Below are 17,636 nucleotides of genomic sequence, written 5' to 3'. Positions count from 1 at the left end.
GCAGGCCAGCTACTTGATAGGAGGTAGTCATCATCGACCATGGACATCTGCAACATCAGATGAGCTGTGTATGTGGTGTCAGTCTTTGAGCACCCCTTTACACGCTTTTTGAGAAAACTATATTATAGCGCAAAGGAAATATTTCAGGAGGGAGCCCATTCCACATTTCTCTTGAATATTCCAGGTTATTAATATTAATCCTTTCCTTTTTATGTGTGAAGGGTGAATACCCTTTATTAATTCTTGTGTGATATTAAATGCTCTAATAATATGATACTTTAGTTTGTTATTTGTCCATAATTGTTTCTTTACCTTAGGTACACACACCAGATAACCAACTTAGGTATGATATAAAACACAAGACACGCATACGGTCTTTGTAAAACATCTTCAAAGTAAAGAAAATGATGCTTCAGAATTATTTGAATGCCTAAATATATAATTTGTAAGTATTCTACTTAAATATAACGTCACTGGAAAGGCGGTATTACTAACCTCCAAAAGGCCAAAATGGCACTTTTAGTACTTTCGCCTTTCCAGTGACGATATTATATACTTAAGTCTATTATGAATGACACTTTAATATTATTGAATTCTATTTGTTGTTGATATTACCTATAATTCTTTGTATTTTTATTATTAATTATTTGTTTGACTCCCCAAAATTTTGCAGTGTACCCTACGGGGTGTTGCATGTTATACACCTACATTAGCTTAAGAACACCTCTTTTATATCGACGTGACTTGCAAATAAAGAATATGAATTCCACCTCCACAACACAGCGATCAGCCGAAGAGGTTCTTCCAAAAATAAACACCTTGCTGCTGCCTAATCGTTGGCGTTCTTGTTCTGAATTAACCGGTAACAAATATCGAAACGAATACTGGCCCAAGCTTTGTTGCCGCCATTAAGGAAAAATAGTAATAATATTGTTTACAGGTTCTTGAACCTGAGTCCATGACCGACTGTACCATTGCCATGGTATGCCGCTTCAGTCCGCCTCTCCTATTTAAAAATTCAAAAGTCATCTTTTAGACCGTGGGAGAGGCGAGAGTCTAAAATAAATATCCAAAATAATAATAAAAATAATTTTATATTAAAATGTAAGCACGATTTATCGCCCGCATTGTCCACGTCAGTGCTGCGCGGTTAAGATCATCAGGTGAGCGGATCTCTACTATTTTTTAGGTCTCCTTTGGAGTCAGCTCCCGTGCTATTTAAACGCCCTGCTATAATGTATCTTAAGAATACCTAGAATGCCTCTTGTTTGTATGGTCACATTATTATACACTGTGCTATGACGCTGTCAAATTTTAAGTCACCAGTGAATATTGATATGAAGATAAATCTCCTTGTATACCCTATTACATTGTTATATTCTATGCATAAGTGACCATTAACTAGCAGTCAATAACTTAAATTTACATAAACACTTAATTAGGTACCGTTATGAATGCGAAAGTTCTCATTTAAATACCACGCATATGTTGATTAAGCATCAACTAGTCATTAAGTTCAGATATTATTTGTATCTCTATAACATCCTGTATAAGTTAGAGTTAACCGTATAAATAAATTACACATACACACTTACAGGTTATAGGAGTCAAATCTAACAATACTTCAGCTGGTGATAGAACTGAAGATAAAAACAAATTTTAACAAACACATAAGTAGACTCACATTACTGCTTTCCGGCAGAAATGGGTAAGGTCTTCGTCGTTCTTTAAACGCTCTTTCGCAAGGAGCTCTACTGCTATTAAATATCTTCTTATAAAATGAAATATCTGAAGGCGTCTTACTAGTTTATATATTAGGTAATATTTATTTTCTACTTTTATCAATTTTATTATCCAAACCAATATGTACGATATGCATCGATAATGCTGTCAGAAAAACCAATGTCAACCCATCGTACGTAGTAGTAGTAGATATCCAACTAGAGTCAAAATAGATTTAAAAGTGACAAGTTATTTTAATTGGCAGCTCGCTTCGGGGACCGATTTGGCCAGTCTTCTTCCAGTTGTGTTTAACGATGTCCAAAATTAGAACATTCCTATGTCATTTTCTAATAATAACAAAAATTTATGCCAGCAAAAAGTATGCTCTACTTTTGTTGTGGACATTAATTCGATGATCCATGAATACAGAGACAAAAAATCCATATGTTAAGAAAAACATCTTTTTAAATATTTTTTATGAATTTATTCTAAAATTTTATATTTTTGCTTCAATAATTCGAATTGGTAATATTAAGGTCCTGCTATTTTTTACTGTATCCTTGTCTCTACAATACTTTAAAGCATTTCAGCACTACTGTAAGGTTTTTTCCAATTTTTTTTACATTTTCTATAACCTAGCATGACTTGACGGAAGCCATAATTTGAAACCTTGAAGCAAATATAATTGAACCTTGTCTAAATTTTTATGCTTTGATGTAACGAGACGATAATTATGCAATTAGTTCAATTTAAATGACGTAAATTTTATAAAACCCTAGGTTTAAAATAATTACCCTTTTTACGAGAGGATAATAATAGGTGGTGACCGGATCATTATTTACTATACCGGGGGGGAAGAACTGTGGATCAACCACGTCCTCCACTGAGATAGATATAATTAAATTTGCTTTACCAAGACAGAAAAAGTCGATAGATCTAGACCAAAATACCGTCTATATAAGAAGTTAGGTTCAGTTTTATTCTTAAGCAAAAGCAGCGTAATTGAAAATAACTTTAGGTACCAATATCTCATTAGCAGTAGAGCTGCTTGTGAAAGAGTTCACCCAGGGAAGTACTGCCACCTTACCTACATCTGCCGCCAAGCAGTAATGTCAGCATTACTGCGTTCCGGTTTTGAAGGGTAAGTGTGCTGGTGAAATTGTAGGCATATGGGACGTGTCAACTTATGTCTCCGGGTCATGGACGCAGTGGCAGTGTCCCTCAGATCTTTGCGATTTAAAGCTCTGAGTGGCACTGCAACGGCCATGGACAGGCGTGTAGTTTACCATCAGGCGCACGACTTGTCCATCCCGACACATGATATTATGAAAAAAATCTCGAAAGTTTTTATTATTTCCTTAATGGCGGCCACTAGGCTAGGGCCAGTAGCAGTTTCGACGAATGCAGTCAGTTTATATTGATCAAGAACGCGAACGTAAAGGCAGCAACGAGGTATTTAGAAGAACCTTTTCGACGAACTGCTGTTGTGGAAAACATACCTGAGGTGAAAACAAACAACAAACTAAAGCAAAATATTATTCAAGCATATAAAATCACACAAAATGTTAATAAAGGGAGAAAACACATAAAGATGAACAAAGGGAGGATACATACAAAGAGAAAGTCAACTTAGGATATTCAAAGAAAATGTGACCAAGAGTACCCTCATTCAAACCACGTTCACACATAGAACTATATCTGACACGAATTTTGTGAAGGAACACAAGGGCACAGAAGTGACCTAATCTCAGTCTGCAGTTCGTTGAAGATCTCAAAAGTTACCATAATGAAAGCGGAGTGGAGTACCTGTTAGGTATAAAAAAAATGCAAATTCGCAATTCATGACAAGGAGGGAATGCTATACATGGATTTATTGATTTTTTTAATGATTTTTTGCACAATTATATAGTGCATTTGTAGTTAAATTTGATAAGTTTAAGTACACAAAGTCAGGTATTGCTTTGTCGTTAAAAATTATAATTGCAAGAAAAAAGGCTTTAATGAATAAAATAAATTTTTTCCATCTATCTATCTGTCTATTTATCTATCTATCTTACTTTCTCGGAGAAAATATGAAATTCAATGTTAAGTATATAGGAAGGGAGCATTGTCGGAGTAACAACAAGGAGGTATGTAATCATGTTTGTTAATTATACCGTGTAGAAGATTTTCATTTAACTGCTTATTACATTTTAGTTGTTGAAGGGACGTTGTCTTTAACAGGAAAACAAAATTAGCTTTAAGCAGGTCATTGAACGTGCCTTAAAGTAACAAAATTATTATTTTGTTGGCAGGTATCCATAGAAATGTTATGAGTTATTGTTTCTAGTGATTGATGTTCCAGTAGGCTTTTATTGTTAATTTACATACACATCCACAGTGCTTCATGCCAAGTGGAACTTGAATGTTAATAAGTTATGTGTATTTGTATTAAAGGTAGGTACAGTCAACTGGAAAAGTCAAAATAAATTTTCCTTTCAAATTGTTTTGATGTTGACAACGCCAGGGATTTACTACATTCAGGCATTTTATTTAAGTAATAATGCTTAAAAGTGTCACTGAGTCTACGTGATCATCAACAGATGATGGAATCTTCAAATTCATTCATAACATACTGATACTTAAATAATGACATAATTAACAATCGTTATATTACACGTCAATAACCAATTTTGACTTAAAAATGTGTACGTGGGTAAGGCACAAGGTCAGAGGATAAGAACATTATTGAACTATTATACATATATACAATATTATATTACATAATATATAATATATTTATAATTATATTATTATAATATTATTTACATAATATATAATATTATATAATACAATATTATATATATATACAATTAATATCATAGAAACGCTACGGCTAATGAGGACCACCCACTGTCTTCGCAGCTTCATCAATATCTGCTTTAGGAAAGCTAGTCATAATGGTAAGATGATTGAGGTAACACAGCCAATAGGAGTAGGCAGCATTGAGAAGCTCAGTTCTTCTTACAACACATTCCTACATATATGCTCTTAATTTGACGTACGTCACCTACAGCGACACGGCTATATAACTCTTATAAATCTTAATGTGACGTATAAAAAACGATTTATTTTTCATGACAACGAGATTTAAAAAGGCATTTAAGTAAGCCGTTATATTTTCAAACAGAAATGGACTCACAGAGCCACTTGGTCGAGGCCGGAGAATAGCCAGCGATGACGAGGCAGACCAAGAAGGAGATTGCGAGATAACTTGGACGCATATCAATCATAGTTTTCTTGTTATACGACTAATGTAGATACATACGGTGAGAGTCTGGTGACCGTAACCTAATACAGGTTATTCAAACATACATATCTCTCGCCCTAGTCGCGCGGTCAAGTGGTTGATAACCCAAAAGTATATCGCTGATTAACTAAAAATGCTGTTGCGAATGAAAATAAATAAACATTAGTTATCGAGTTCTTAGGCTTTCATAATTGCTACACATTAAAATTAAACAATTTTATCAGATCTAAATCGCGTGTATTTGTGTTGAACAAACAAACGTGAATATTAGTTATTACACATGTAAGTGAGTAGATAATTTATTTGATCTACAATTGCGATGTTTGTTGAAGTAAAATGATTGTCGAATGGAATTGGTATGAAGTTCCCCTTTTCGTCGCGACGTTACACGTGCACGAGCATCCTGGCAACCTGTTTGGTAAATATTGTTTGAACTTCGTGACCTTAGCTTCCTTTGTGAGTGCAACAGTTTGTAACCTATGTGTTTGCCCTTTTGAATGCCTAATTTTGGAATACAAAAACACTAAATACGTACGTTTAATAAGCTTTATAAAGTACAAGTCTGTAGCAGTGAATTATTTAACATTTAAAATTCGAATAGGGTAGCCAAAAATTTGCCTGTATTCACCGAGTTTCTCCAAGAAGCAAAACCTAAAAATGAATCGACAGAAAAAGACCGTGATTTTTTAAATAAGTAGGTAGACCATACGTATTACAATCTGACCCCTTTGCATAGCTACACGGGAGCAGAAGAGAGTCACTCTTCTGGAGGGCGAAGGAGTGGTCATGTACGGTACAGCTGTCAATCACGATGACGACGGTTTGTGGATATCTTTACTCCCGCGAAATACAAACAAGACCTAGTTTACATTGAAAATTGAGGTGGTTACCAAATTAAGGTCATATTAATCCAAAATGTATCAAGTACATGTGAGGCGTTTCTCACACCTCGTTTTCGCGAGATTCTAAATGCGAAATCTACTTTCTATAAATTGCCATAGACTTGCGATTTGTAAAATGATCGTTAATTAATGTTGATAGAAAAAAATCCTCTGGACTCGAATATGAGATAATAGTAGAAATATACTATTTACTTATTAGAAATATAATAATAATAAATAACTGGTTGATGACTGTACCACCTCAGTCAACCGTGACCATGGGACCCGTAAAGGGCCCGAAAGGTCGGTTTGTTTGAAAAACAAATATACGCGATTTAAATTCGGAGAAATAGTTTAATTTCCTAACATGTGTAACAATCGCGAAACCCTAAGAACTCGATAAATAGATGTAATTCCAAAAACATAAGATCGGTTCTTTTTTATAAAAAGTTACAATTATGTCTTTATACTAATTGCATACTAATTAACTGCCTCCGTGGCCGAACGGTTACCATGCCGGACTGCCACGCAGAGGTCCCAGGTTCGATTTCCGGGCCTGGAGAAATGTTTGTATGGCTTACATTTATTTCTCTCGTGAGTTTGGGTGTAATTTGTGGTTGTCTATGTGTGTGTCCATGGCACCCGCGACACAGGGTTTCCCTAGTGCAGGGCTATGTTGAGTGTGTGCGTTATTTAAATTTATTTAAAAACTAATGTTTTGTTTAAATTATTTTATCTTTGACTTCAATCATGGAAATTATAGCACGAAATCGAAACTTCTATAGTAAACAAAATTGACAGGAAATTTATTAGTACGAAAAACTACTTTCTACAATTTGCAAAAATATACGAGAGATTATTAACCAGGCGCCATTAATTTGCTAAATACTCCATTAACAACACGGCTATTCAAACACTGGAAGTGATAAAAAATTGTTATTGACAGCTAGAAGTGTGATAAAGAAAATCGTCATTGTTTCTAGATTTGCCTCTACCAAACATCATTTTCTATTTCAAAGTCCTCTCACGCTAGTCATTCTATTGAACATTAACAAGAAATATGTATTACTGCAGGGTTTACCGTTTTCATTATAGTGTTATTATGACAAAAGTAAAATTTGATGGCTGTAATTTTAATGCTACACGGTCTATTCTAGATAAACATTAATTTTCATTGTTTTTATTTTCCTATTTTATAATTTCCTATGATTTGACAGATGACATTACGATATTTGCAAATTAATGGGTTGGCGCCAACAGATCGTTTTACATTTTGATTTAAGCACCGGTTTTATCAGGTGAAATTCGTTTTGCATAGATGTTAATTTGTACTTTTACTTTTGGTGGTCTCTTTGAATTTACGTGTTGCAAATTTTGTCTACTCTGTGCCTTTAAACAGTAATAATAATAAGAATGAGGTACTGCTCGAGACGGTACGTATCGTTGCCGATTTTTGAAATCAAATCCCTGACTCCAGTAGACTGTGCCAATGCCTAGGGAAGACAGTGTCTCATTTAGGAATTCAAAATTTGTCTTTTAATTTGTACTACCCATAGTAATAACCATCTACTTACACGCATCCCCTGCTGTACATATTAAGCCTCGTCTTGAGCACGCCAACTCTCCTGGCCCTGTGCCGCCCGCGCTCATTCTCTACCGGCCACCTTTTTCAGGTCGTCCGTCCATTTTGCCACAGGGCGTCCTACACTAAGGTTTCCTTGACGTGGTCGCCACTCTAAAACAAGAGTGCTCCATTGGCCATCAGCTCTTCTGCAGACTTGTTCTGCCTGCTGCCACTTAAACTCGATTACCGATTCTGCGAGCTTATGAGAAATGTTTCAAGATAAATTTCGGCTACAGTGACAGATTTCTAACAGTTAAAACATCGTCTCCTACAATACCTATATTTGGGAAATAAAATTTAAAACATAAAAGGAGCTGTTTCTAATTTTTTTAAGTTTCTAAGTTTCTGTTTCAAATTTAAAACATAAAGGAGTCAGATCTCGGCGCTGACAACTTATTCGAACCATTCGGAGTTGAAATCCTATATCCGTGGAGTATTAACGCCCTCTCTGATGCCTCTCTGCTTTTTTGGCTGTCAGCTCAACTTGCTCAATCTGTCTGGTGATTCGTTCCGTAGCTCTGTTGGTAGAGCGATAGTCGTGGTATAGCGAGGCCGCTTATTCGAGTCCAACAATTTTACTTTTTGTTCGAACTTTGTATTAATAATTATAACTAACTATAATTACTCCACGTAATTTCACTAAAGTAATTGAATATCATAGTAGTAAAACATCATGATGTATTATGTAACTTAGGTTATATTTTCTTTACATAAAGAACCGAAAAATTGCACTTTCGCAAATTAACAATATGTTCACAATTAACTTTTTTCTTATTCCCGTTTTCATGTGCTCGGTTTCGGCCGAATAGCAAAAAACAGGCAGACTAAGCCGAATATCGAATATTAACCGAATATTCATTGCAGTTCTAGAAAATAGTCAATGGCGCTGACCTACTCGTACCTATGAGAAACAGGAATACTTACGGTTCATATATTTGGCATATTTTCAAGTACTTCTGTATACACTTTATTTAAATTATATACGCGTATGTACCAAAGGTTTTAAATAAAGTATATGCAGAAAGAACGCTGGTAAGATGCAACGCAGCTTTTGAGACGTGAAAGTTGCCATTAAATGAGCCCGTTTACTAAATGTAGAAATTTCTTGTGCGAGGTGCCTTGGTTATGATTTTAGTTACAACACGAACTAAGGATCGTCTGCCTTCCCAGGCAGTTTATTTATTATTTAAAAAGATCATTGTGTACAGTGTTTTGTCGATACAGACTTCCACATTTATAAGGTTAAATTAGGTAAAATAGATAATGAAAAAGTTTCGACTCAGCACAATGCTGCCAACTTAATAAGTTTTCACTTTGCAGCCTTGATATTCTGCCACCAATATGGTTGCCCAAGCAAGCTGCGTGCGGCAACGAATAGTCGGCGGCACATCAAGTGCTACAAATCCGCTACTATTACAGATGGAATAAGAACCTACGACTAACCCTGAACTTTCTATCACGGCATTACTATATACAATTAAAACAAACGAGTTTTGTTTTATGCCTTTTACAAATCCGCATTTCTAATACATATCGATTAACATCTGTGCAAAATTTTATGGGAAAAAAGTTGTAGAGTAAAAGTTGTTTGTTTTAATGGTAGTGTTCCTGTCGAGGTTGTTATTTCTTTAAAAAATAACACTAATAATAATATAATAGTTAGCCTATGTAGTTCCACTGCTGGGCACAGGCCTCTTCTCACAATGAGAGGGATTGGGCCTTAGTCTCCGTGCAGGGTTAACGCGCGAATTGGCAACTTCACACACATAATTGTTTTACAGATGCGTTCAGATATTATCCTGACGACGTTTTTCTTCATTAAAAAACCAAACACCTGAGGGATAGCTTGGATGCGAATCCACGACCCTTAGTTTGAAAGACAGTAGATCACATTAGGCTATCACTCTTTTTTTAACGGACTTCAAAAAGGAGGATGTTCTCAATTCGACAATTATTATTTTTCAAAGTCAAAGTCAAATAATCATTTATCCCATAGGGAAAATTTTTACACTTGATAACGTAATTTTTTTAAGCTACTGCTCGTTCACTAAGCTGACCTCCCTGAGAAAAACGAGCAAACTCTAGGATTGCTCTTTTCAAATAAACTTAAATGCTATATATACATTTTGAATCATATTTGTGTGGAATCTAGACTCACGTTGTCTTTCCATGCATCTTTATCCAACGCGTAGTCTATAATTTTGTAATATGACTTTTCAATTAAAGTACTTTTAATATAAGTTTTAAACTTAGAAAATGGTAATCTTAATAAATGCTCTGGAATCCTATTGTAAAAACGTATGTCCCCATAAAAGAATCGTTTACGTTTTTATAACGATGATTCTTTTTTCGTTAGAAAGATGGCACCTTAGTAGTGGTCCCATTCAAATTTCAAGAATATATTGCACCTGAAAGAGCGGCAAATTCTCCTAAAATAAGGGCTTGAATCTTGTTTATTGGATTTCACTCACTTTTCGTCAATCGGCGTAGTACCACCAATTTTTGGGATCGGTTTTTTTTATAAAAAAGTTATAATTATTAAAATAATACTATATTATAAATAGTCAATAGATAAGTAGGTATTTATTTAATATGCACTAGGTTCAATTAATATAATTTTACGTACCACTGCAGAGTGCATACTGTCCCGCAGAATTATACGATGAACCCAAAAAAGGAGTAGAATTCCTCAAATTCAAAGATAATTATTTTTATTATTAATCAGATTAGTAGCTAAAAAGCGGCTGTCACTCCTGTCACACCAATAATCGAGACCACCCAAAGGGAGAGATTAGACCCATTGTTTGTTGAACAGAAAAATATTATTGAGTAATTTAATAACTTAGATACTTTATATTAAATTAAGAGGATGTACAGGATGTACACATTATATGATATCTTTGCTATATATTAATTTATTTATTCAACTATAAAAATGTACCGATTTTTATCTATTTTTTCATTAAGTTTCTTAATTGGCTGAACTGGTTTTGAATGATGTTTTCATTAAAACCAAAAATAAACTCTATGTAATCTAATAAAAAGTAACTGTTAATTATTCTGTACCCAGCTCTCCGGTTGACTAGTAGAGAATGTCTAACGGCATTGAATAAAATGTAAATAAAATAAAAATATATAATTTATTGCATACAATTTACTTTCCATTTTGTTAGTATATTTACAAGCTATCTATTCTACTGTTAGTACAAAAGATACAGAACAAAAATAAAGAACGTAAAATGAATAAATGAATGAATGAAATGATTACACGAATGAGATGATTACATGATACCTGCTAAGTTCACCGAGCTCCTAGGACATGAAGTTCGGTGAACCTAGCAAGCAGATCGCAGTCCCACCTATCCCCTATCATTTTAAGAACCCTGTTTAAGCTCTCTTGCACTCTGCGCAGGCAGGATGCCTCCTTTTTTCGCAGTAGTGCGTAAAAATCCTGTACACTAGCGTCGGTAAACATGCCCAACGCACTGCAGTAGCCCAAATTATTATACATAATGCGCAGGGAGTTGTGCCTTTGAGTAAAACTGACCCATAGGCTACTTGTGTAGAATGTCTCTCAGTATGCTCTAAAAAGCGTTATTTTTATCTCAGCTGTACCAAATTAAGTCAGCCATTTTTACTATTTTGTGTGCAATAAAGTTTTTTTTAAACAAAGATCTGTAACAGACGCATAGAAAAAATCTATATCTAATCTATCTAGCTAGTTGATTCGATCTGTAACATAGTTGGTAGAGCGGTCGCCTTGGTATGGGACAGAGGCAGGTTCGTGTCCTGTCAAATCGAAGGAATTTTTCTTTGTGTACGATCTTTGTATTAATAATTATAACAAACTAGTGAAGTAATTTCATAAAACAAGAATATCACGGTAGTAAGACATCATAATATTCATTACAATCAATATCACAATATGTTTCTTAGTTGACCGTCAACCTTGACCATGGGACCTGTAAAGGGCCCGAAACGTCGGTTTGTTTGAAAAAACAAATATACGCGATTTAAATCCGGAAAAATAGTTTCATTTCCTATGTGTAACAATCGCGTAAACCTAAGAACTCAATATGTTTTTTATTAGGGCATTGTAAAGACCTGAGTTTTAAAAAAGCATCCAGTATCCGGATATAATATTCCCTCTTTGTCCAACCGTAGAATTATGTTAGATCTAAGTTTACAAGAACTTTTTTTTTACTATACCAAGTGACGGCATGAATAAGTTGTGGGCCTGGTGGTAAGCGATACGCCTGTCCATAATCATTCCATTAATCAACTGTCATTCTGTTAATTGCTATAGTTGTGGATTCATTATGTTGGCTTTCCTATAAATAAATGAAAAATAGCATAAACATTTGAAAACAGTACATATCAATTAAATCAAGTAGCTTTTTAGCATGTTTGACGAGTTCTTAACGAAATCAGAAATCATCCTTACCATTTCTTGGCTAGCTAAGACGGGAACAAGTGCCTTATTTTGTTTCACGTTCTTTTTCGGTGAACATGTTGGGTAGGAAGGTGATGGTGTCAATATAAATATAATAATAAAAGCGGGTACTCACTAGCGAGTTGTAAACATAACAGTTGCATATTATGTTACCAAAAATCGTAGTGCGTACGTTGTTCGCGAGCTTGCCGTAAGCAGAACGCCTGCGATTTGCAATGACCGACGATAACGAGGTACTCATTTTAGTGAAGACTGTTTCACGCGTACACACTGGAACCTCGTTACTGTATCAGTCACGTTACAGTTACAGCTCGCTAATAAGTACACGGCTTTAATAATTTTATAGGGTCGATAATTGAAACGTCTCACTTTTGAGAAATCTCCACAATTGAGAAACTATTAACATTTTTTTATGAACTTACTATGTTTATCAACTAGGTGGATCCATTGACTGAAGTTCATTTAATGTTTTACAGTGTCATTGTACCATCCGAGCCGACGATCGTTTAGAGGAAAACATTTCATCGAAGCGACGAATCGACGTGTCTCGATTCACGGCTCACGGGAAACACGAGGATCGGATTACTGATGCCAACAATGAAAACTACGTAGCTACCTGCGACGTACACTCGGCAACAGGCTAATAAACTATATATTACAAAATTGAAGACTACGTGTTAGATAAAAATGTATGGAAAGACGACATAATAATAATAACAAGTGTATTTCATTGCATTTAAGTTTATTTGAAAAGAGTAGAGTTTCTTGCTCGTACTTCTCTGGGAAATCAGCACAGTGAATGAGCAGTAGCTTAACAAATGACGTTTCCAAGTGTAAAATTTTACCTATGGAATAAATGATTGACTTTGATTTTCTAGAAACAGCAACCTTTTTAAAAAAATATTGACGTTATTATATTAAGAATGGCGGCCTTAGTTCAGTCCAGCTCTCAAATTAAATAATAAAATAACGCTTTGAGATCAATTCATCCGTTTGGGAGCTACGAAGCCACAGACAGACAAATATATGTACATAGACAAAATTTTCAAACTTATAACTCGACTCTTTTTGCGACGGGGCTTAAAAAATAAACAAAAAGTAAATTACATTAATAATGCACTCTTTTTATTAAACAATTTTAACACGTATTTCTTTACGTCTGGCCCACCATACTATACTACGCCTACTATGCAGACTTGATATGAGATTTATATAATCTCAGTACAGAGTACTAAAATACCGACCTCAAAAGTTCGTGGAATTACGTATATTTGGCAAGTTTTTATTGAAATCGGTTACCGGAAAGTGCGCGAAACCGGATTCATTCCCTAGTCGCCACCCTTAGAGGTGGAATATTTTCTTTTAAATGAGACCACTACCGAGGTACCCTCTTTCGAACAATATAAGAAACATCAAAATCTGTTGACTAATAAGTTATCGCGTAACACACATACAAAAAAATACAGTCGAATTGAGAACCTAATCCTTTTTTTAAATCGCTTAAAAACGAACTTCAAGGAAAAAAGCTTTTGAAACGTAATAATTATTTTAATTAACCAGTGATAATATTTTGGTTATTTGTGCTGAGTTAATATGTGTATTACAAACGTCATCATTTTTTTATATGATACGAAGTGACGGGACGAATCAGTTATGTAGTGTCACTCAGAGCTTTTAATCAAAACTCTGCCACTTCTTCCGTTCCTTCCCATTTCAACAGCACCCTTACTCTTTAAAACCGGAACTGCTTGGCGGCAGAAATAGGCAAGGCGGCAGTGCTTCCCTGGACGAACTCTTTCACAAGGAGCTCTACTGATGACTATGTGAATGACTGTGACGTCTTAGCAGACGTTCAACGATGGGCAATATCATGCCCAAATGGCTCCGTATCCATCTATCTACATATAGGTAAGTTACCAAAAATTATCCTCGAAAATATTTTTTTTTTTTCGAATAATAAAGATTCCAAACAAACAATGTAAAACGAGCTTTTGTTTTTTTCCTTAGCCATTCATTTTATAATCTTCCCTTTGTCCTCACATCCTGGCACACGATTGGAGTTTTTATACAGTTTAGATAAAGTTATTTATTTTGTGTGCTCTGCACTGAACCCATTGATTTGGGAAACAATGCTGCTTGCTTAGTCATTTCTATGAATTACTTGTGTACAGTCATTTCTATATTTGTACAATTCAATGAACAATGTACAAATAACCTATTGAAAACGCGTATATTTTCATTAAAATACCTGAATTTAACAGTAGCATGATGCTGATCGTTACAAACACGCAGACCCGAAATAATGTAGGCAAATTTATTATTTCTACATTGGCCCCAGCCGGGGATTGAACTCAGGACCTCAGAAATGGTCCGCTATAAAAACTGGTGTGCAAGCCATTCGAACGCGGAGGTCGTCAAATGTAATTTTTCAAAAAACGGAAAACTATCGTGAGACTCAAATCTGTTAACTAAATTAACAGATCTTACGTATTTATGTATTTTACATGTTTCGAAGCAGTCCGTCGTCCTTAATCAGAGTTTTCGTCGAGTCACCACTCAAGCTCATGGAGCGGTTCGAAAAACGTTAGGCAAAAATACGACTCAAATACGTTACTTATTTGTTAGTTTACTTTTGTAACCCTTTTTTATTTAGGGGCTTTGATAATTATTGAACACGTGTTCAATGTGCTCAACATATTAAAAACAAAACATCAAGAAAATACTTAATAGCGTCCAAACAGATAAATCTCAATCAAAATCACTATCCAACCAAACATGAGTACAAAATCTTCGCGGCACTACTTATTGGCTTATTTTATGATACCAATTGACTGGACGAACCTGTGCAATTAACTGTAGTTAATATTACCAAAAACCTTTAAGGCTTGGAAAAATAAACGGATTTGTCGAAGTTGTTCGCGATAGCGTTATCTCATGACTAATATCCGCTGCGCCTGCGCTGTTATAGGGGTTCGTTGCGCCCTGTCTGTTGGCATGACATGACGCTCCGTTGACGAAATAAATATTTGAATCATATATTTGAGCTAAACCACGTTCTATTTAAAGTGCAAAAAGAGACGTTAGTCTAGTTATACTGGTATATTTATGGTCGGTCTTGAGGTATACTGAATTGAAATACATTCACAATGACAATTAATATATCATCAAAAATTTTATATTTGTGAATATAACGTCAGATGACTATGATTCACAATGAAAAAAATCTTATGGGATATTTTGAGGAAAAGTAAAGAATAAATGAATATATATTTTAATGATACAAGCGCTTTTCTGCGGTTTACATCATAATGTAGGTGTTTTGTTGCTAGTCATTATAAAATAGTTGCAATATTTGTTTATTGAATATCACAAAGTTTATTTTTTTGAAAATACTCTACTAGTTTGTTATTGTTATTGACACAAAGATCGAACACGAAGAAAAATTCCTTCAATCTCACTGGACGCGAACAAGTGTGGGGCCTAGCCTTAACGAAAAGTAAGAAAAGACTTGGTCCATATAAACTAAACAAGTACAAAATGAAAAGGTTGTAACAAAATGATATAAAAAAGTACAATCAGTATAAAAAAACTCCCTAATAAACAGTCCAGACGCTTACCAAGGGGAGACTGGGTACGGTTGAAACAATTTCGCTTGTATCGTCCATAGTATTTCCATTTATGACTCGATCGTTGATGAAGTTATATTAAATACAAGAGCGTGTTTCTATCTATCAATGGACAGTGATATTTTAGCACCCGCTCTGTTATTTTTAGTACAAGATCAAATTTATACAAAAAGTCCAATTTGTTTCAACCGTCCCCATACCAAAGGCGGTTGAAACAGTGAGTGGGGTCGGTTGAAACGCAACCAAATAATACTAAGTATAACATTATACCACGTTTATTAATTATTATAGCGGCGTTTGATAGTCTCCAATGTATTACAGATACTATTAAATTAATTATATTTTAGTCAACCTTTTCAGGGCACACAACTTAAAAGATTCGTAATCAGTCGTCTATGACACAGTTTACAATTCGTGTATTGTATCCATTTTTCTCCGGGTTTGCTCTTTGAAAACGAAAACAAACAACAAGGCAATACAACTCTCTCTTCTGATGATTCTACTATCGGTAGAGCTCCTTGTAAAAGAGAACGTCCAACAGAGAAGTACTGCCATCTTACCTATTTCTGCCGCCAAGCAGTAATGTCAGTATTACTGTGTTCCGGTTTTGAAGGGTAAGAGTGCTGGTGAAATTACAGGTATATGGTACATGTCAACTTGTGTCTCAGGGTGACGGGCGCAGTGGCAGTGCCCCTCAGATCTTTGCGATTTAAAGCTCTGAGGACACTGCAATTGTTATGAACAGGCGTGTAGCTTGTCATCAGTCGCACGACTTATTCGCCCCGTCACTTGATATTATAAAAAAAAGGTTCCATTCTTGTTGTGTAGTGGTGTTTTTCCCTTTTGTAGTTTCTATTAGGTACTTTTTCCTCCATCAATCTTTTCCTGATTTGCTTTGCTTGTGTCTGTTTCAATCAGTTTTCATGTATCTGTCCCTCTGTCTGTCTCTTTCTTATCTCTTCTTTCTCTGGAGTACCAGTGTGAATTGTAGACTTTCTGGTTGTCAGCCGTCTGTTTGCTTTTTTCCGGGAAGCTTTCGGTAATGGTCGTACAGCTTTCGGCGTAAATACCAGAAATAAAAGGAGTACCAGAAGGAATTGTTTGAGCACGTATAGAAGAAGTACACGTAGTACACGTAGGCGAAGTTTGATGAATACTGCTGCTATGAAGTCTGGATGGTGTATTCAAAGTTTCCGGACCTTCAAATAATATTTTCCTGTTCAGCTCTCGGGACTGGTGAACTATTTCGAATATTGACAGCCTGTTGTTGAGCCACCGTCTCTACTGGTGGTTCATTAGTTAAGAGAGAAGGCGATAGTGGAGTAGTTTAATCATCAGATGTGCCAGTAGGTATTCCTTATAGGAACAACCTCGGCCTCTGTTGTATTTTCGGGATTTGGTCTATCTGACGCCAGATGCTAGACGCATCTCGCTTTTATATATCTTAGGAGCGAACAGTAGTTCACTCCATGCTTCTCTGTAACATGCAACGAATCTCGTGCCTTTATTTACTCGAAGGCGTCTTTGTACCTCGTTTCGTCGAATTGCGCTCTCGAGTCTTTCGAAGGCATCTAGAAAACAAGGAAATTAAATAAATATGTTGTATCAACCGTACCCACAAAAAATGTTTCAACCGTCCCCAACCTTATTTTAGGTATAAAGCCGTTTCTAGTTTCGGTGGTAATAATGACACATTAAAACTAATCATATTACCCTATTTTACAAGCTTCATTTCAAACACAAAAATTCACTAAATAGTCAGACTTCAATAATAATCATAATAACTGGAGAAATCTCCGAAAAAGATACTTTCGATTTTCAAAACACAACAGGGCTTCCTATAAACAACTGTAACGCGCGTTGAGCCATGCAACAATGTGACTCGTGTTGGGACTTGTTGTCCGCTTCTTTCATCCGTTGGACCCCTCGCCGTATCTCATATGGTTCGAAAGATATTTGCTGTTTCAACCGTCCTTTGTTTCAACCGTATCCAGTCTACCCTATATACGTATATCTAATGATTTTACAACAGTAAATCACG

This window comes from Hyposmocoma kahamanoa, unplaced genomic scaffold, assembly GCF_003589595.1.
Source record: "Hyposmocoma kahamanoa isolate Upper Pololo Valley unplaced genomic scaffold, ASM358959v1 63, whole genome shotgun sequence".
In the NCBI taxonomy this organism is placed as follows: Eukaryota; Metazoa; Arthropoda; class Insecta; order Lepidoptera; family Cosmopterigidae; genus Hyposmocoma; species Hyposmocoma kahamanoa.
The sequence above is the reverse complement of the archived record's forward strand: the minus strand, read 5'-3'. Positions refer to the sequence as shown.